A 22299-nucleotide genomic window follows, 5' to 3' on the forward strand; every position below is an offset into this window, starting at 1 on the left:
CAACTCTTCGTGACCCCATGGACTACAGCCTACCAGGCTCCTCCGTCCATGGGATTTTCCAGGCAAGAGTATTGGAATGCGTAGCATGTACTAAATAGCACGTCCAAGTTCCCATGTCAATTTCAAGTTTTCATTATTAATCTCCAATCTGAAACTATTTTCTGAGAAGATACATGGTTTCTTCATGTTTTCATATTTACAACTTTCTTATCAAGTGTAAATAAGGACTCCCTCTGAGACACAGAAAAGGCAGAACCAGTTTCTACTTTTTGAAGTATGGAGCAAATCCCTTGCTTGGGTCCCCTTCACTCTAATAAAATCTATTATGCACTCTTAAATTCTCTGCAAGCTAAAATTTTAAACTTTGAGAACAATAATTTCTGATTCCCTTGTATGGTACAAATATTAAACAGAAATGCAGGAGCACAGTGTAGTGACAACCTGCTAATTTAACTCTCTCACATACTACAAAGAATCTTATTATAAGGTTTAATTTGTCACTTTCATATATAAGAGGTTCATTAATGGCTTCACTGTTAGATACCTCAGTGAAATTGCTACTTTTTTAAAAACTGTGGAATGGCTGCCAATATAATTTTAATAAACCCCCAAATGTTATCTACATACTATTTTAATAACAGAAACTGAAGAGGAAAAATGACACCTTAAGGGTTATATTTCACAACAACAACAAGTTTCAGAATTTCAGAATCCTTTCATCTCCTATCTGAATTTAATACCATCATGTTTTTGGTTCCCTGTCTATAATCAAATACTTTCTCTTTCTTTAGAAAGACTCAGAAACCATCATACTTTTAAGATTTCTTCAGTGTGTCAAATAAGAAAATACATTTTTATTTTTCCAGATTTTCATTACAATCAAGACTAACTTAAAAAAAAAGAAAAAGAAGGAAAAATTGAAAACGTATAGGGCAATTTGAGCAATCTTTTAAACACACCTGTACAAAAGAAATGGGAAAACTGTGTGAGAAACTTATGTATTTTTTAGAATACATGAAAGGAGAAAAAAGAATAAATCAGTTTTTTCCTCCTTAAAAAAAAGACTAGCTGATAAATTTCTCCACTTAGGCAAACCATGAAAATTATCAGATATACAGATTTTTTTGTACAGACTTAAGAATTCTACAGTTAGAACCAGACAGAGAACCACAGGCTGGTTCAAAATTGCGAAAGTAGTACATCAAGGTTATATATTGTCACCTTGCTTATTTAACTTATATGCAGAGTAAGTACATCATGGGAAATTGTCAGGCTGGATGAAGCACAAGCTGGAATCAAGACTGCCAGGAGAAATATCAATCACCTCTGATATGCAGATAACACCACCCTTATGGCAGAAAGTGAAGAGGAACTAAAGAGTCTCTTGATGAAGGTGAACGAGAAGAGTGAAAAAGCTGGCTTAAAATCCAACATTCAGAAAACTACAATCAAGGCATCCAGTCCCATCACTTCATGGCAAATAGATAGGGAAAAACGTGGAAACACTGACAGACTTTTTCTTGGGCTCCAAAATCACTGCAGCCACAAAATTAAAAGACGCTTTCTCCTTGGAAGAAAAACTATGACAAACCTAGACAGTATAGTAAAAAGGAGAGACATCACTTGGCCAACAAAGGTCCATCTAGTCAAAGTTTTTCTCAAGTTGTCATGTACTGAGAGTTGGACCACAAAGAAGGCTGAATGTCAAAGAATTGATGCTTTCAAACTGTGGTGCTGGAGAAGACTCTTGAGAGCCCCTTGGACAGCAAGGAGATCAAACCAGTCAGTCCTAAAGGAAATAAACCCTGAATATTCATTGTAAGGACTGATGCTAAAACTGAAGCTCCAATTCTTTGACCACCTGATGCAAAGAGCCAACTCACTGGAAAAGACCTCAATCCTGGCAAAGATTGACAGCAAGAGGAGAAGGGGACGACAGAGGGCAAGATGGTTGGATGGCATCACCGAGTCAATGGATATGAGTTTGAACAAAGTCCAGGAGACTGTGAAGGACAGGGAAGTCTGGTGTGCTGCAGTTCATGGGGTCGCAAAGAGTCGGACACAACTAAGCGACTGAACAACTAAGAATTCTACATAATTTTTGACTTAAGGGACTTCATCGGCAGTCCAGTGGTTAAGACTCCATGCTCCCACTGCAGGAAACACACAGGGGTCACAAGTTTGATCTCTTATGGGGGAACTAAGATCCCAAGTGCCATGCAGACAAATTATGTGTGTGTGTGTATAGATTATAATATATATATGATTATATAATTTATATTCAGTTCAGTTCAGTTGCTCAGTTCTGTCTGACTCTTTGTGACCCCATGAACCACAGTGTGCCAGGCCTCCCTGTCCATCATCAACTCCCAGAGTCCACCCAAACCCATGTCCATTGAGTCGGTGACGCCATCCAACCATCTCATCCTCTGTCGTCCCCTTCTCCTCCTGCCCTCAATCTTTCCCAGCATCAGGGTCTTTCCAAATGAGTCAGCTCTTCCCATCAGGTGGCCGAAGTACTGGAGTTTCAGCTTCAACATCAGTGAACACCCAGGACTGGTCTCCTTTAGGATGGACTGGTTGGATCTCCTTGCAGTCCAAGGGACTCTCAAGAGTCTTCTCCAACACCACAGTTCAAAAGCATCAATTCTTCAGTGCTCAGCTTTTATAATCCAACTCTCACATCCATACATGACCACTGGAAAAACCATAGCCTTGACTACACAGACCTTTGTTGGCAAAGTAATGTCTCTGCTTTTTAATATGCTGTCTAGGTCGGTCATGATTTTCCTTTCAAAGAGTAAGCGTCTTTTAATTTCATGGCTGCAGTCACCATCTGCAGTGATTTTGGAGCCCAGAAAAATAAACTCAGCCACTGTTTCCACTGTTACCCATCTATTTGCCATGAAGTGATGGGACCGGGTGCCATGATCTTAAGTTTTCTGAATGCTGAGCTTTAAAGCCAACTTTTTCACTCTCCTTGCAGGTATTTTTAAATTTAACCAAAGTAGGGAAAACTGTAAATGGGGCAATCCTACCAGATATCAACTTCTTTTGCTTTCTGCAGCTCTTTTTACAAGAAAAAAAAGGGGACATGCTTTCCCCTTCTGCTAGAGACGGAAAAAACGGAGACTGTCTCACCGTCTCACCCACCAAACACTGAACGTGTGGGACACTGAAAACACCTTCAGGTGAGGGTCTGCAATTAGAACCATTGGTAAAATACAGTTCTCAACAAAGTACAAATTTTTAGGAGACAGGTGGGGGAAAATGTTTTACCTAGTATGTATTAGATTTTCTCTTTTTTTCTGGAGGATAATGCTTTACAATGTTGAGTTGGTTTCTGCCATATAACTCGAATCAGTCTTAATTATATATATAAACTATATACAGGCTCCCTCTTGAGCCTGTATTATATTTTCTGTATTGGTATTACAGGGTTTCTACTGGAGAATCTACAATTTCCCACATCTACAATAACTTTTATATATACAACTGGCTGGTTAGTTTGCTTGGTTAAAAGGCCAGTCATGGGGTTTGGTCATTGTAGAGATCAGATTTGCTCTTCATGCTCTGAACTCAAAACTTTTTGCCTGTGAAATTGAAAACATCTGTCGATGGTTACAACTGGTACTCAAAACTATGGGGATATCAATGAAAAGCATTTTCACTGAAAAGCTAAGGAGAAATCACAGTATATGTCCCATAAAGTAAGAAATATCTCTAGATACAGTAAAATATATAAGCCATCCTTATGCCTTTTAAATAAATAGTATCCACATGAGATAAGAAAGAATAAGATGACATCATAACAAATTAGTGGGGGGGTGGGGCGGGGGGGAGGGAAGGAACTAAGAAATGTCTACAGAAAGGCTTAGGGGGATTTTTTTTTTTCCCCTAACAGAAGGACACAGTAGGTCAAATGAATCCCACCCTAAAATTCTTTACTGTCACTGTATCACAAAATGTCTGTATTTTACACTACTGCAGCCAGAGAAGTTTGTCAAATTATTCTTTCTTCCTCTTCTTCTCTCACTTAAGTTTCTCTCCAGTGATGCTTGGCAGCCTACTCATTCAGCCTTTCCTTACTTGAGAGCTTTCAAGCATTTACACTTTTCACTTAAGTCTATGGAAGAGAGTATTTCAATAGGCACAAGTCCTCTGTGTTCAGTTGGGGAAAAACAGAAGTAAAAAGACCTATGTCAAGACAAAATAAAACAGCCTCTATTTGTCTCAAAGAGAATGCCATTATTTAGCTCATTTCTTGTCGAAGATTTTTTTTTTTTTAACTTTGGCACCTCTCTCTGATTTCAAGTCTTGTACCAACATTTTTACTTGATTAAAGAAAGAACCTCTTGCTTGAATATGTGTTAGTTGCATTCAATGCTTGCATTCAAGAACTTGTATATCCATAAGTAAACTACAGATACCCAAATTCTGCAGACGTAGGTAAAAATAAAAACAAATATTCTTAAAATTATTTACAAGTATAGAAATCCTGCAGATGTGATGTCAATGAGAATTGTGAAAGACAAGTTTACCATAGAACGTTATATAGAAGGAAATGTTCTATAAACCTACACTAAACCAGCTCTATGATTGGGCTTCTTCCCTTTCCTGCCAAGACAAATGACTTCTAATCCTAAACAACTAAAATAGCCTGTGTGGGGGAAAAAATCTTTTTGGAAAATTATATAGAAGCTCAAAGTTAGGCAATTAACTTTGTATTCAACCATGAAATTTTTACAAAGGAATTCGTACTTGGATTATGTCTATTTATATGACACTCTTATTTAAAAATTCTTTTCCTAGAACCAGAATAAAACAATCTTTTCTCTTTTTGGGGTACTACTTCTGCATATACACACACAGCAATAGCTTATTTAATGAACAGTTATAAACGTAAGTCCAACCGGAAGAAACACTGGAGCATTTATCTCACATCAGGCAAATGAAAGATTGTGATGGATTTGTGTTGGGTCAGTTTAGCCAATTCAGAACTACACTTTCCAGAATTCCCTTCCCTACACAGTTCCAGTTTCGCCTGTGTAGAAAGCTATGTGCATGTGTATGAGTGTATATAAATTTTAAAAGAATTATCTTTGCCTTTATAATTTCTGTAGTGACTCCTAATTTCTTATATTTTAAAAGGCAATATAGAGTCTAAAAAGCAGCTATAACTAAATTGTAGTAATCACCAGATTCACTGGATCCTGGGAAGGAAAGTACAACGGTGTAAAAAGGAGGGGGTGGGACAGAAAATAGAAGAATGAAGACAGTGAAAAGAGGATGTACAGTGGAAAAGAGGCTGGAATCACTGTCCTGGAAAATTGCCATGAAAGAGGTGAAAGTAGCTCCCTGAACTGAGCCTGGAAGCAGGAAATGTTGATGGAGGTAGGGGTCAGGGGTGGCTATTAGCCCACAGCCCCACAGCAAGGCCCATACTCATGAGAATGCACTAAGGCACTGTGAAAAGTGTTGCAATATCTCACACACACACACACCAATACTTAAAGGGTTAATGCCAGGCCTGATAGAGGCTTCCAGAATCCTGCCCCAGTACAACAGCATGCTGACTGGGCACCACCACATTAACCAGTTGTACCTATAATGAGTATCTCCCCAACTTAAAGACAGAAACCATCCATTCCCATCATAGTTCACCTTTACCCACAAGCACTACAGCGTAACTTCCCAAGATGACCAGTTGCCTTGATCAACTGGAAAACCAACTGGAGATGTGAAGTTTAGGGACCTAGAAGCCCAGGTGTCAGAGATCAAGCACAATAGTGCCCAGCAATATAAGAAGAGAGGCTCAGTGAGATAGGAGCCCAGCGAAGGCAACATGGGTTCCTTTCCCCTGATTACCTATGATATACTCAACAAGAAATATTTGGTGAAAGTATCCCTAAAACTGCACTCCCCAGGCACCTATCACTGGTTACATTACTGCCTGTTTTCCACCGGCACAAGGCAAAGAGTACTTTTTGTTTATTAATAGTCTTTCTTCCTATAGCACAGTGTGGCAGTATTTTTACCATGGCTACAGGCAATGCACAACATCACCTAAATTGAATCTAAAACCTCCTTCTGTTATGGCTGGAGTTAAAGGTCCAATATTAGAAAGCAGAAACTACTATCAGTCACAAAAAGACTTATTAGACAGGGTTCCTCAACCCCCAGTAGTGGTTAACAGGCAAAAAAAGTCAGAGGTATTATCTTTTGGGGCTCTAAAACCAGAAAGCATCATTCAATGTTTTTTCTGGACAAGAGCCAGAGTTAGGATTTAAAGATCACAGGAATTCTCAGATATGCAAAACTGAAAGAGACTATAGTGAAATGATAAAACCTTGAAAATTATTATAGTGAATGAAGACTACTATAAACCATCTGTGATGAGAAAAGGTAATAAATTAAGAAGTGTAAAGTGATCTGACACTCCGAAATAAACATTTCAAAGAGAACAGTAAATGCCTATTGGCTATACAGATAATACACTAAGATGTGCTGTCATAATAGTAATTATTTGTTAAAGAGAAGTAAGCTCAATATTATACAGAACAGTCCATAATCGAACAGCTAGCCTAAGGCTACTCAATCCGACTTGGTTGAAAAACAATTCAGACAAGAAACATGACACAATGACTACATTCCAAGCATGTGAGGTTTACAGACTTCATTACAATAAGGGACCGGAAGCTGATGCCCCAGTAGAGAGAAAAAACAGGGGGCCTCAGATTAAATATCTAAGAAAGTAGCAGGAAAGCAATGACAAACAGGGAAACAGCTTTCTTAGGAGTGAAAAAAGACTGCAGAAACTTCTGACCAAAAAGGGGGGCTGTGAAATGCAATTCAGTGGTCATAAGAGCAAAGAATATACTTAAGAAAACACTTCTGGGGTGGGGGGGCGGGGGGACGGACCCAAGCAAAAGTCAGGAGATCTTAAAGTCTCTTTTACAACTAAGTAACGTAACTCTCAAAACACATCTTTAATGGTGTGTGTGTGTGTACTTTACTGCATCTACAGAAAACATTTCTGAAAGGAAACAAAATATAAGAAGAAAAAAATGGATGGCTAGAGAAAACAGCAATGAAAGGGGACTTCATATATACTCACTATATACTCTTTTGTACTCTTTCAATTTTGCACTATATAAATATATTACCTATTTTAAGAATTAAAAAAACCTTTTATTAGGTAGAAAGCAATACCATAGTCATAAGGATCTCAGCTTAACAATAAAGACCTACATTTTTCAAAACAAACCTATCAGAGTCAGCAAATGAAACACTTTCCCACTTTCCCATATCATTTCTGAAGCAACCAACCATTAATCCGATGAGTAAGTTCACAAATAACATCTGAAGGCAACTGTTCATATCTCCTAAGTTAAGACTGATGATGTCAGCCAGCCCACATGCTTCACTTCTAAGTCAGCCCAGATTAACGACAAAGATTTTTCCCTTCAGCCATTTTAGAACTCAAAAAGAAATAAAGATTATAAACATCAAAGGGTAAAGAAACCTTCTAGACTTCACATTACCTGTTCCAGTGTCTTTTTAATACTACATATGCAACACCTAAACATTGTTTTCGGTTAATTATTTAACCAGCTCTAAGGTGTGTAAGGGGGCTTCTCTGGTGGCTCAGAGGTTAAAGCACCTCCCTGCAATGCGGGAGACCTGGGTTCGATCCCTGGGTTGGGAAGATCTCCTGGAGAAGGAAATGGTAACCCACTCCAGTATTCTCGCCTGGAGAATGCCATGGACGAGGAGCCTGGTGGGCTGCAGTCCACGGGGTGGCGAAGAGTCGGACATTTACTGAGTAACTTTACTTTCACTTTTCACTTTCATGCACTGGAGAAAGAAATGGCAACCCACTCCAGTGTTCTTGCCTGGAGAATCCCAGGGACGGGGGAGCCTGGTGGGCTGCCGTCTATAGGGTCGCACAGAGTCAGACACAACTGAAGCGACTTAGCAGCAGCAGGGTGTGTAAATTCTCTTAAACAGTGAGCTAGTGAGTTTATTAATAAGACTAGAAAAAGTTTTATTCATAACATCATCTTCTGGTGCTAGAAAGAAGTTTCAATAAACTACAGAAAGCAAATCAACATGACTTGTAGAAAAACAAATGAAAGGACCTCCTGGTAGTACAGTGATTTAGACTCTGTGTTTCCAACTCAGACTGGACTCCTGGTCAGAGAACTAAGGTCCCACATGCCACAAGGCACAGCCAAACAAAAAGCAATAAAGAAAAGAAAAAAAAAGAGAACAAGAAAAGAAATTATATGGATAGTCATAGTATTAAAATTTTTAGAAATCTACTTCAAATGCAGTCACCAAATAAATCCAAAATGAGCAGGAAAGAATAATGAAGAGCTTTTATACAAAGATGCATATACAAAACTCAATTCAGAGAATGAACACTGACAGTCAAGAGCCTCGCTTCTCCATGCCAGGAAACTCAGAATTATCTATAAAGAAGTGTGCCAGACCCAAGCAAAGTATACGTTTTAACAGTAAAGAGAATATATTATGAATCTGGGAATAAGGCCACCAACTTCAGGCAAGATAGTTAAAACAAATGTAAAGGAATAACCTCTGCAACAGTCAGTAGGGGTGTATTTCCTAAAAATTAATACAATCTTCAGATATTATTACCAGAATGCACATACGAAAGAAAAGATTCTCCAAATAAATTTGACCACAGCAAAGAGAGAGGAGAGGAGAAGGTAAAGGGAGGAAGGGTAGAATTAAGCTCTTTGACTCAACAGGAGAAATGCAACTACTCTAGGAAATCACTGGAAAGCAGGACAGGTAAAAATAAAAAGCAGAAGCCTTAAAGTATTAACCAATTAAAGTTCTAAGCTTTATTAGAATAGCAGTGGTAGTCGTGGCAGTAGTAAGAATAGCAGGGGCTGTTTCACAAGCTCCCAATCAAGCTGTGTGCGTAGGCACAACCATCATCCTGAACTCAGTGTTGAGACGATCGAGACTGGGGAGTGACTCTTCCTGTTCAGTGAAGCTGTCAAGAAATAGAACAACATTACTCCACTGACAATCCTTTCAATAAGAAATTTACCTTAATGCCAACAACCTATACATATCAGTAAACACAGAGTTCAAAGATCTATGGATGGAAAACAAAGCTTCCAATTAGGTAGATTTCACCACCCCAGAGCAGGCCTCTTAATCCCAACAAAGCAAAAAGAATTTTAAACACACAGAGGAGACACCTGATTTCTCTGCAGAAACTTAAGTAACATTAGGTGGAGCCATGGTAAAGAATGAGCCTGCCAATGCAGGAGACTCAAGAGATGCAAGTTCAATCCATGGGTGGAGAAGATCCCCTGGAGTTGGAAATGGCAACCCACTCCAGTGTTCTTGCCTGGAAAATTCCATGGCAGAGGAGCCTAGTAGATACAGTCCACAGGGTTTCAAAGAGTCAGACACAAACTGACTGAGCATGTACACAAGCATCCCTGACAACTTCACAACTAATAAGAAATCCACTAGCCTATACAATCTTTGTCATTTTCAGCTTCTATTCAACTCCTCAGCCCCAGATAAAGAAATATCAACACCATCAGAACCAAACTCCAAGCAGCAACAACAAAACTAAGCTGCTGCTGCTAAGTTGCTTCAGTCGTGTCTGACTCTGTGTGACCCCATAGACGGCAGCCCACCAGGTTCCGCCGTCCCTGGGATTCTCCAGGCAAGAACACTCGAGTGGGTTGCCATTTCCTTCTCCAATGCATGGAAGTGAAAAGTGAAAGTGAAGTTGTTCAGTTTTGTCTGACTCTTAGCGATCCCATGGACTGCAGCCCACCAGGCTCCTCCATCCATGGGAATTTCCAGGCAAGAGTACTGGACTGGGGTGCCATTGCCTTCTCCGGAACTAAGAGCTAGAGCTACTCAAATAGTCCCTTTTTATAATCCATTGAAAATTTACTTGGGGCAGCAAACATATGCTCTGTCTCCCAGGACATCAGCTTAAGAGAGAGATTCCCTACTCAAAATAGCCCCTGTCCACACTGATCCTAGGGTGACTGTATCTACCAAAACATATCTTTTCTTACTTTCTGCCACTGTGCCTGAAATTCTATCATCAAGCATTCTCTCTGGGAGTCTTCTTTAAGGGGAAAAAAAAAAGGGAGGAGGTACAAATATCCCCAAACAAAGTGACAATAAAAACTGGGGAAAAGAGATTATATTTGTCTATTTCAACTGACATTTTAAGTAAGAAATTATGAGAGCTAAAAATGAATGTTTACAGTTTTCCCCCTTGTTTCAGAAAAAGCTTAAGAACTTCTGAAAATTCCTTCCCTCATATGAATGTTTTTGGAGCCTCTAACAGTTTGGTCTGGTAGAAAACATTGGGAAATAAAATGTACTAACTACCTAGCAGGTTAACATAAATGGAAAAATGCTGAAAAGAAGTCATTACAGTTAATTTGAACCCTTGTTAGTAACTGTAATTTTATATATATTTTATACACGAGTTATTTTAAGCTTGTATAGTTGTTGTTGATTTCTATGATGGAACTGAACATACTTCTGAAGTCTAAGAATCACTGAAAGCTGGAAGAAGGCTGATAACTTCTGCCTACACTTCACCATACATAAGCCCCTTGGGTTCACCAAAGTTGACAGATTTGCAGTTTAACTCCACAAGCAAACCCTATAGCAGCAACCATGCTGTTTCGATAGGTGTAGCACAAAGATCAGAAAAAGCCAGTATGACACAAACTGAAGAGTCATATTGTTGATCTACAAATAATAACCCACGAAGGAAAAAAAAAAATCTATTGTAGGCTAACAAAGTAATATTGCTTTAAACAAGCCACTTCACTTACAACCTCTGCTACATCTTTTTTGGGTCAAGTGGGCCAAGAACATAGCTATGAGATATATATAATTTAATGAGAACCATTATTTCTATCAAAATTCCTCTTTCAAATCCTTTATATTCCTGTGATCAAAAAAAGTTTTTACTCTAAAAAGACTATGTAATTAATATAAAAGCTGATTCCTTTTCATAGTTCTTAGAGTTCTAAGCTAATCAAATTCTAGTGATTATATGCAGAATCATCACATTAAAAAGTCCACAGTATTTAAAATGTGATAGCTTAAGGGCCATCAATATGCATATTGTACAGATCCACCACTTTTTCAGAGAAAAAATAAAAATAAAGTCACTCTGAAATGATACATGTTCAGTCTGATTTCTCCATTTTTAAAATTATTTTTGATTCAACAATTCTTTACTTGACATATTCATAATTTAGGTGAAATAGCCACAGAAAATTACAGGCCATTAGTTTGTTCAACAGAAAGTCACAAGATTAAAGAGGCCAACTTAAATACACAATGTAGGCTTTTAATGTGGTCAAAGTCATTCTGATGGCAATAACAGACACAGGCCCCACCTCAAAATGGGGAAAACAGTCTTCGCTTCACACAGGATAAACAAGTTGCATTAATCTATAGAAAATATAATTTAAAATACTCATCACATCATTAGGATACATACATGTGAAAAAGCATGTGACTATTTTAAATAGCTTTATCAAGATATGTATTTATGTATTAAGATATATGTATTTATTATAATGTATATATTAAGACATAATTTATATATAACTCACCCAGGTAAAGTATATCACTTGATGTTTTATAAAGTATATTCACAGATATATATAACCGTTATCATTAGAACATTTTTACCACCTAAAAAGGAGCCCTGTATACCCTTTAGCTATCACTCTTCCAATCGTTAGATGTGAATATTTAAGTAGCAACATTAAAGTTTCAATATCCAGGACATGGTGAGCATACTTGGTTTTAAGTTTTAATGCCCTAAATTTGTTGTCCTTTTCTTAAACGTAATTTTTAGTATTCAATCTAAATTTGCTCCTTAAACCTCCAGAATCACAATTTTATCCATTCTTCAGGTAATTCCTGTTTGTGAAAAGAGGCAATCAACTCTAAGTACATTCCCTCGTACACATTAATGCACTACCTTTCAGCCCCCAAAACAAACAAAAATACATAAAAACAAAGCCATCAAACACATTTTAAAATGTGTCTATCCAATACTATCTACATAATAAGTAATCATCCTTATTCTATGGCACGTGCCTTTCTTGGGTTTAGAAAAGTAGAAACGGGCTCCAAATCCAACTGTGCCAAAATTAACAGGGCCTTAAAGAATGTTAGACACTCTTTTCCTCCACCCACATTAAATATACACCCCAAAAATTTGATTCACCGGATTTTCGGCTGCCAAAGAAAGTAGACTAGCTCAGTGGCTGACATTTCCTTTTGGCAGTCATTAGTCCTTAATGTGTCGCTGTCTAGAGGCTAAATGCAATGGTTTCATTCCTTTCTGCTTTAGTAGATCATTTTGGGGGGCCTGAGGAAATGTATGAAAGGCTAAAACCACTTTACAAGAATGCTGTTAATCAAAGATGTTATAATATAAAAGTAATATGATTAAAACTCCTCTCTCCATAAGCCACTTATCACTAGAATCGAATAGTAACTTTCTACATTGGTGCAAATTAAAGGGGAAAAGCAAACATCTCCCAACACCTCTAACTGTCAGCGAGCCACCCACTAACAGGAGAAAAGAGGACTGCTTCTAGCAAATAAATCTTCCTTGTGAAATGGTACCTTAAGGGTTCTTCGTTCCCATCAAGCCAGGTTTGCCATCCCCTGTACAATAATTAATTGCTGATTCTATATCTATTATTGTTGTTTCTTCCTTCACCCACTCTTCAATGCCAATCAATGCCAACCTTGTCTTTCTGTCTTTGAATACCCTATTTGGTATAGTCTTAGACTTGCTCCAGTGTTTTATAATAAAATAATTTCATTTGTGCTTTTTAAAAAAACTTTATTGCACCAGCATTATCTAAGTCAGATTGCCCCATTCCGGTTTTTGCCCACAAAAGAGTGGTTAAAAAAAAAGGGGGGTGGGATACAACAGTACAAAGAATGTTTATATTCAAACACCGTTTTCCCTAGCTAGAGGCCATGTATTTTCATAATCAACAGCGAAAGCAAGGAATCTGAAACCATTATGGCCAACAAAATACTGTTAAAGCCACCTAAAATTGTGCTGAGGCAACTTCTTAATCAGTAGGAAGTCTATAGGAGATAAGTCATGTGACGGGGGTGGGGGGGTGGGCAGGCCTCGCTAATTACTATTGTTTATTATATTCCATTCAAAGTTTAGTGAACAACAAAGGCAACATCACTATTAAATTATACAATAATCAAGTATAGATAAGAAACAAAAATTTCTTACTACACATGATAGAGCTTTAAAACTATGATTCAGGGGAGGGCAATGGCTGTGATAATGCTTGAGGCAGTAGACTACCGAACACCTAGATGATTAAGTAACAACCATTTCTGACCTTCTAAAAAAAGTGGTGGCTAACAATTTAGCTTAGAATACCGCATCATTCAATGACTACACTAGTTACACTCCTTTTGGAGAATCAAGGAACTCAAATCAAATACAGTGACAAAGGATTTACTTCAAGGACAAATGCACAAGAAACCAAGCACAGCTGGGCAACCTGCCTCAGAAGCGATACAGGAAGCCTAGGATCCTCCTCCTAACTGGCTGCACCACTCTCCAGTCTCAAATGCCTGACCCAACGTTACCCTCCACGGGGCCTAACTAATTCACAGCTGCTGCCCACCCACAAATTCATTTTGCCATGACCTCTCATGACCTTGACTTTACTTAATGGCATAAGTTCTTACTTCAGTTTTCATTTACTGACTGCATCGTTTTCTCATTATTTTTCCATACAAATTCCCAAGAGAATTAATTAACCTAAGAACTGGGGACTGAGAAGGGGGCTAGATAGAATAAAGCAAACTCTTTTAGAGTCTGCAAGACCGACAAATGCCTTCAGAAAGGCTGTAAGACATGGCAAAGACTGTGCCCTTAAATATCTAATGTGCTGGCATCTACTCAAATAACCATAATAACAAGATAAGTCTTTTAACTTTTTATTATGGTATTTTTCCAAACACCCAAAAAGATTAAGACTAGTAAAAAGAACTTCCTTATGCAGTATTACCAGCCATCAACTTTCTGCTTTCTTGTTTCATTTGTAATAGTTTTGTTAGTTTTAGGGTAGGGTATTTTAAAACACATCTACAACATCATGTCATTTCATAAGGCATTCATCATAAACCTATGTTCATCTCCGGATGGTCAAATCTTGAGGGTTAAAAGAATTGTCATTTGTCCAAAACCTCAAATTGCAAATATACAGTTACTGGCCTTTATCATCAAAACCCTAAAACTAATAAAAGTTTTTTCTTTTTTTGGCTATTCCTCATGGGTGGGCAGAGAAGGCAATGGCAACCCACTCCAGTACTCTTGCCTGGAAAATCCCATGGACAGAGGAGCCTGGTGCACTGCAATCCATGGGGTCGCTAAGAGTTGGACACGACTGAGCGACTTCACTTTCACTTTTCACTTTCATGCATTGGAGAAGGAAATAGCAACCCACTCCAGTGTTCTTGCCTGGAGAATCCCAGGGACAGGGGAGTCTGGTGGGCTGCCGTCTATGGGGTCGCAAAGAGTCGGACACGACTGAAGTGATTTAGCAGCAGCAGCGGCATGGGTGGGATCTTAGTTCCCTGACCAGGGATCGTGGTAGGGCAGAGTCCTAACCACTGGACACCAGAGAATTCCCAAACTACTGTAATTCTTGATTCAGAGTGGTTCTAAGAAAATAATTAATTTTGCACTGGCAGGGAAAACCAAGTCAAAAAAAAAAAAAAAAAGTTTGATTCATGCTCTGGAGTTTGTCAAAATGAAAGATCTACAGATAGCAAATAAGAGCTAGTCAATGGAATCCGTTTTAACAAATACTGTGATTAGAATTCCACTTTTAAGTGGAAGTTTTTGGTAAATGCTACAAAGTTCAATATTGCTTTGAAACAGAATAATTCAACAAATGTCTTACTAATGATTTGAAGTCCACTTCCTAAATTAAGAAATTTTGGTAGCCTAAGATAAACCAAGTTTGAAAAGGTTTAAGGGTACAAGGGATTCCTTTATCACCAAAAAAATGACTCAGTAAACTGAGTATATATAAATGACCAACTTTAAAAAACTAAACAATTTTCCAGTATTTTCACCAATACAGAATCTTAAAGGCAACATAAACACATACATCTATTTCCCAGCAACAAGTGCATTTATTGTTAGGAGCTTTAAAGATTATAGTTGGGTACATTGATCAAACATCTAGAATTTTTCTTATAAAATATTTCAGGTTATGCAATATCCATACAGAAACAAGGGCAAGTCAAAACACAGATCTTTTTATTCCTAGAAGATGAGTTTATGTGAATCTACAAAACCAATAATTCTCCTTCAAAGCAGGGAGAAATAATTCAAGATAAGTAAGTTCTGGAGTTAAATTTAAAGAACAGGTAGTAAGAAAGCCTTCAAGTAAGATGCCACACTGCATCTATAGGTACAAACCGCAAACTAAAAACCCGAAGTTAGAATATCTGCAACTGGAGTAAACCAGGAGGTCAATCACTTCAACCCATCTGAAAATAATACTTGTAAGACAATTTATATTAGCATAAAGCAACTCAAGTGGAATATCTTCTTTATGGTACATTTCCAAATTACAACTGTTTTCAGAGAATGGCCAAACAAAATCCGTTCTTAGCAGTCTCTGGTTCTAAATACTGAATATTCCACTTTAAAATAAGTAAATTATCAGCTGTCAAGTACTTATTTAGCAGTCATCTGATGTGAACACAGATTCAACATTTAAAAAAAAAAAAAAAGGGGACATCCACTCAGAGAAGAAAAACATCACATTCCACTGATTTTTGTGATGAAGAAATACAAAAACCAAAGTAACTTTCAAGAGAGCAGGCATGAAATCACAGAAGAAATTTCCTGGCAGCCAGGGCCACATTTGTCTCTGGCAAAGACAGTCTGGAAACTCAATGAGTTATTTTTACTACCTTAGGTCCTCTAAAACAACCAATTTAAATTTTAAAAAAATTTTAAGATCATTGGACAGAAAATATTAGGGTAGAAAGTTATGATTGATAAGCTTTTAATTTAAATTTTTTGTCCTATATGGGTATTCTAGACAGACAGGCTTATTTTATTAAAAAAAATAAAACGCCTAATTTGCTACATTTAAACAATGACACTATTTTTAATGAATCGATTTATTCTCAACATGACAACTTTGCCAAAAGTAAAAAGAATAGATGAGGAAGGAGGAACTGTATTATTAATTTTCCAAAACAATACCAATTTGCACATGTACACAGCATTTTCTAGTTTTGTGCTCACGTCAAACATGGCATCCCTTTTCCTTTCCACACTCAAATGAGGTGGGGTGGGAATAAGATCTTCTGTCAGCTAAGATTAGATGCTTGAACTACAAGATGATGCAGACTGAGGGTGGAGACTGCTGCTTTGGTTCTCTGTTACAGAGCAAGAAACCAAGGTATCACACAGAGCCAAGAAGACAGGACAGCAGCCTCAGTCACTGACTTACCCAGATCCCTGTTCACCTTGTTCCAGGCTACAGTTAATTTAATGCTCTTTTCTCTCAAGGCATTTTCATATTTTTGCATTGCCACCATCAGCTTTCCCATCTTCTTCATTTTGCTTGGTCTTGAGTGGTTCTCTGTGCCTTCTAACAAAGTCAGGCAGAAGGGCAGCTATTAATGGCTGTCTCACAGCTGAGAAAACAGCTACGGGGGAGGCTATTGGATCAAGCTTTACCTATTCGATGTAAGCATTATTACCTACCATCCTTGGCATCACATATGAAAGGGACCACCAAAAATAGCTCTGGACTAAAAATCAGAACTCTCAATTCTAATCTTAACTATTCTTACCTGGGTATGATCAGAGCCAAGTTACCTCCAGGTTTTAGGCTGTTCTGAAAATAGGTGATTGGTTTCAGTTCTGATTAAGATGGAGTAAACACATTCCACCCTGTCTATCCCAATGAATGCAACTAAAAACCCTGGAGAGAATACACAGAGTAGCAATCTTGAGAACTGAAATGAAAAAGGGCCAAAGTCACAATTACAGTTGGCAGACAGGGCTGTATCCATCTCAGTAACTATCAGAACAAGCAGACTCTAAATAAACAAATAAACAAACAATCAAGGTACAGAAGTACTAAACCAACTGAATCGGTCAATGTCATCAACCTGAATCTAATTAGCATATATATTAAAAGAACACTCCAACCAACAATAGCAAAAAAAAAAAAAAAAGAAAGAAAACCCAGTCAAGTACAGATAGAATATCACAAAGGTAGCACTACTGGGTGATAAAACAAATCTCAATAAATAATTTAAAAAACTAAAGTCATGCAAAATATGTTCTCTGACCATACTGAATTTGAATTAAGCTAGGAATCAGTAAAGGCTTCCTAAGTGGCACAGAGGTAAAGAGTCCACCTGTCAATGCAGGAGATAAGGATTCGATCCCTGGGTTGGGAACATCCCCTAGAGTAGGAAATGGCAACCCAGTCCAGTATTCTTGCCTGGATAATTCCATGAACAGAGGAGAATAGCGGGCTACAGTCCACAGTGTCACAAAAAGTCAAACACGACTATGCATACACATACACAAGAAATCAGTAACAGAAATTTAACAAGAAAATACTTGGAAACTAAACATACCGTACTTACAAACAATCCACTGGTCAAAGAGGAAAACTCAAGGAAAATTTTTAAACATTTTAAACTAAACAAAAATGAAATATGAAGACAAAGCAGGGCTTATATGGAAATGTGCCCTAAATCTTAACACTAAAAAAGAGAAAAGGTCTCAAGTCAATAACCTAATTTCCTACCTCAAGGAACTAGAAAAAGAACAAAATAAACCTAAAGGAAACAGAAGAAACAATGAAGAACAGAAATCAGTGAAACTGAAAATAACAGAGGAAAAACACACACACAATGAAACCATAAAAAGCTGGTTCTTTCAAAAGATAAATAGAATTGATAAACCTACAGCAAGACTGGCAAAGAAAATAGAGAGACTGGACACAAATTACCTACACTAGAAATGAATTAGAGAATATGGCTATAGACTCCCCACAAACACTGAAGGGATAATAAGAGACTGCTACAAACAATTTTCTCATATAAAACTTGATTAAATGGATAAAATGGACCAATTCCTTAAAAGCAACTAACTTTAAGAATTTATCTAAGAAGAAATATATAACCTAAATGATATCATATCCAATAAGAAAAACTGAGTTTGTATTTTAAAACCTTCAAAAAAATTAGTTGGCTGGACTAGATTAAAGCTTGGCAAACTTCTGTAAAGGGCCAGATAGCAAATACTGTGGGCTTTTAGGGCCATTCCATCTCTGTCACAACAACTTAACTATGTCACTGCAGTGGGAAAGCAGCCATGGACTGTAAGCAAACAAATGAGCATGGCTATGTTTCAATAAAGTTTACAAAAACAGATGGCAGGCAAGACTTTACCTAATAAGTTTAATTTGTCACTATGATAACTAATGTTACTTTCAAATTCTAAAATTTATAATTCTATACTTTCAAGGTCAAATATCACTGATAAATAGTTGAAGAAAAAGGATAATGCAAACATTATCACAGAGATAACTGGCTGTCCCCCCCGCCCAAAATGTGATGGGTTTATTTTACTCTGATGCAAAACCAAAGATTTCTACTACCGTACAGAGATAAATATATTACCAGATCATGAAAAAATGGTGTGGGACATGCAGGACATGATGGTCAACTCCTTTGTAACATGACACTACACCATCACTGAAGAACACACTAAAAAGAACACTGAGGAATTGAACTGAAATGTGGACGAACGTGACAACCTCCAGGCATGCCTTCAAGCACTTCCCTTAAGATGGACTGGGTACCTAAACTTCAGTGAGGGCTGGATTACAGGAGGATTACAATTCTTTGGAAGAATAAAAAGTTCACACCTTCAAAATTTAAGGTCAAAACATAGTGGGTTCATTTCTCTTCACCTCCAGGAACAAAGCTGATGCTTTATTCAAAACCACATTAAGCTTCTAGTTCAAATCCCAGTGTGACCTTGTGCCCTCCTGCACTGAAGTTCTTTCCATTGGTTAGAGCTGACAGGGTCAGTTTCACTCCCGGTCAAAGGGTCTGAGTGTAACCCAGTCCCATCAGGCTGGCATTATTTACTTTAGCAGAGAGAGAAGTTCTACAATCCGGCTTGTACTCAGCAACAATGCCAAGGCAGGTGTTGTCACTGCCAGTTGTCTACGCAAGGTTTACTGACATTTCAATCTTCTCATTCACCTTCTGGTAGATCGACCCTCCAAACTCAGTGCCATCATTCACAAGAGTATGCAGCTGGAAGTCTGCAGCCTTGTAACCCAGGGCACAATTATTCTGTGACAGTTTGGATTTGGCTGTGTCAAAACTCACCTGATAGCCAGCAAGCCAACCTTCAAAGGCCAACACAGTCCAGCCACAGATGGTTGGTCAGAAAAATCTACATCAACATTACTGCCAAAACGGAAACAATCCCATTAATACAAGGCCTTCAATTTCCCACTCTTCTTTCCTGTGTTCGGTACAAACATGGGATCAAGAGTCAGTTTCAACCCTTCAGCCAGCTTATTCTCCCAAGTGATTTTTGTCTGTTCCACTTCTGGGTGAAGGTCAGTCCACAGTTACAGATCCTGTATTTGGTCTCTAGGTTGCCTGATGCTTTCCTTTTATCAGCACAAGCATGACCAGAAGTAGAAAATTTCACTCCACTACATGACTTGGTTCTCAGATATATTTTGACCATGCCATATCCATATCCTTTGTTGAAGACATCTTTGGCAGCCTTTCCTAGGTCACAGTAAGTTGGTGTGTTACATGTATCTCTGACCAGAGTGCCTGTTCCCACTGCCAGGGCATCGCTAAAGGTCTTCTTTGGACCAACACTGTTCCTAACTGACTGTTTTGATCAAGACTTGCTACAAGTATATACTGTAGTAAACAAAGTACCCTCCTCCCTCCAACAACTTACTCTCTCAGTCAAACTAGTCCTAAATGAATCATTACCTCAAAAAAAAAAAAAAGAATCACATTATTAAGGTAAAGGCTAAAACTCAATGCATCTGCAGCCTGACACTGGATAGGCTTCTGGCCCTGCTCTATCAGCCTAATTTCAAGAGATTGCTCCACTACTGCTCCATTAAGCCAGTGCCATATTATCTAACATATAAACATGCATCTTTCTGTGTACAAAAGGTTAGGATCTTGCTTGTTATATACTGCAATTCATAATGCCAGAGTGGCATAGCTAGAAGCACCTCACACCTCTTAGAAAGCAACATAAAATACAACTAGAGATATCTTCCTCAGACTTAAGGTCTTTTAAACCTCTCATCTCACACCACAAGAAAATTATACAATTTTTGACAAATATGCTTTCCAAATTACATAAATGTCAAGAGGAAGAAGTCCTACACGTTTCAATTTTGCATTCAATGCAACATCTATTTGTACCTAAATTCTCCAAACATGCTAGGCAGATCACAGAAAAGCTTACACTGCTGCTGCTGTTGCTAAGTCGCTTCAGTCCTGTCCGACTCTGTGCGACCCCATAGACGGCATCCCACCAGGCTCCCCCGTCCCTGGGATTCTCCAGGCAAGAAAACTGGAGTGGGTTGCCATTTCCTTCTCCAATGCATGAGAAAGTGAAGTCACTCAGTCGTGTCTGACTCTTGGCGACCCCATGGAGTCTAGCCCACCAGGCTCCTCCATCCATGGGATTTTCCAGCCAAGAGTACTGAAGTGGGGTGCCATTGCCTTCTCTGAAGCTTACACTAACAAATCAATAAAATCATATAGCTACAGAACTATGGACTAGCAATACAGGGAAGAGTCTACTGCAGGAAACCCAAGGGTTCACACAAGATGGAAATTGTAGCGTATTATATAACAAAACTCAGGCCCTATAGCTGCATATCACAGAACCAACTGAAACATCTATGACATCAAGCAACACCAGAGAGTCTAGCTTTGCAGGATACTCTAAAAGAGCTTTCTTTTCTTATTTAGCTCACTTCAAGCAGCTATACAAGACCTGGGTTTACCTTATTTACTGTAAAGTATTTTGGTAATAAGTTTCATTTATAGAGCTATACAGTGAAAAATTCCATGATTATTAAAGATGATATAAAATATTATTTTCTGACTTACAAAGATGCATTATAATAAAAGTAGTAAGTGTTCAGATTTTCGGATCACAGGGATATGAGTTCAAACCACAGCTATATGATTACATTTCTGAGCAAGTAACAATTCAATAAGGGTTATTATGGTAGTCAAACAGGTAATAATATCTGTCTCTCAGCACAATGACCAGTATATGGTAAGCACTATAACAGTACAATAATCCTTAGTTCTGCTATCAAAAAAAGAAACAATAAGAACAGATAATTGTGTACATACACACACAGTAAAAATGAAGTCTGGCATGCTATATACCAAAAATGGTGATATATAATGAATAGAGAACTTTATAATCAGAAATAAAATAACCTATTCTAATTCTAAAAATTAGGAAATGTAGCCACAAAATAACGCAGTAACAAGCTCTTTGAAGAGTCCTTCCAAAGCTTGGAAGCTCTGGCTCTGCTAAAGTGGTTCCAGGAAAGCATTTGCAAAACTGAGAAGAGATCAGCATCTAGATTAAATGCTTCCCTTCACTGCAATAACAATATATCTTTGAGAGTGAACATTAACTGCATCTTATTCATACATTTCATATCTATTATCTTAATCAGATAAAAATTTTATACCTGATATGTTAACATAATCAAACCCCTCAAATACAGGCCCAGTCCAATACAAAAAATGTCTAGTTACTTCATTACTCTTTAAAAGTCCTAAAATCACTGCCTCCAATGTTTCAGGGCAAGAACAAAGACAAATTTAACCATAAGCAATATCATCCTCACCAGGTCTTAACCTGTACCAATTTTATTCTGCCTAAAACTAGTTTAAAGTATTAAAAAATACAAGCTATAATAGCTACTATATAAGTTACCATCCAGACACTGAAGGAAGAAGTTGATGGCTTAACTCTTTAGCTACTCCTCTTAACTGGTTGGCTATCCAGTAGTTGTAACTATCCAAGAGAAATATAAGGCAAGCAAGAAATAAAAACTACATATATAATCTAAAATTTTCAAGTAGCCACAGGTAGAAAGAAACAGGTAAAAAAAATACCTGTTTTTT

General features: G+C 37.8%; 1 protein-coding gene and 1 pseudogene across 3 annotated transcripts in view; both read right to left on the bottom strand.

Annotated features, from left to right (window-relative positions):
* The window catches only part of CTNNA1 (catenin alpha 1), a 334496-nt gene that overhangs the window by 77674 nt on the left and 234523 nt on the right, over positions 1-22299 (bottom strand). The gene's annotated exons all lie outside the window — the stretch shown is intronic.
* Positions 18516-20676, bottom strand: LOC120863602 (annotated as a pseudogene).

This window comes from Oryx dammah, unplaced genomic scaffold (genome assembly GCF_014754425.2).
Source record: "Oryx dammah isolate SB20612 unplaced genomic scaffold, SCBI_Odam_1.1 HiC_scaffold_5, whole genome shotgun sequence".
Lineage (NCBI taxonomy): Eukaryota > Metazoa > Chordata > Mammalia > Artiodactyla > Bovidae > Oryx > Oryx dammah.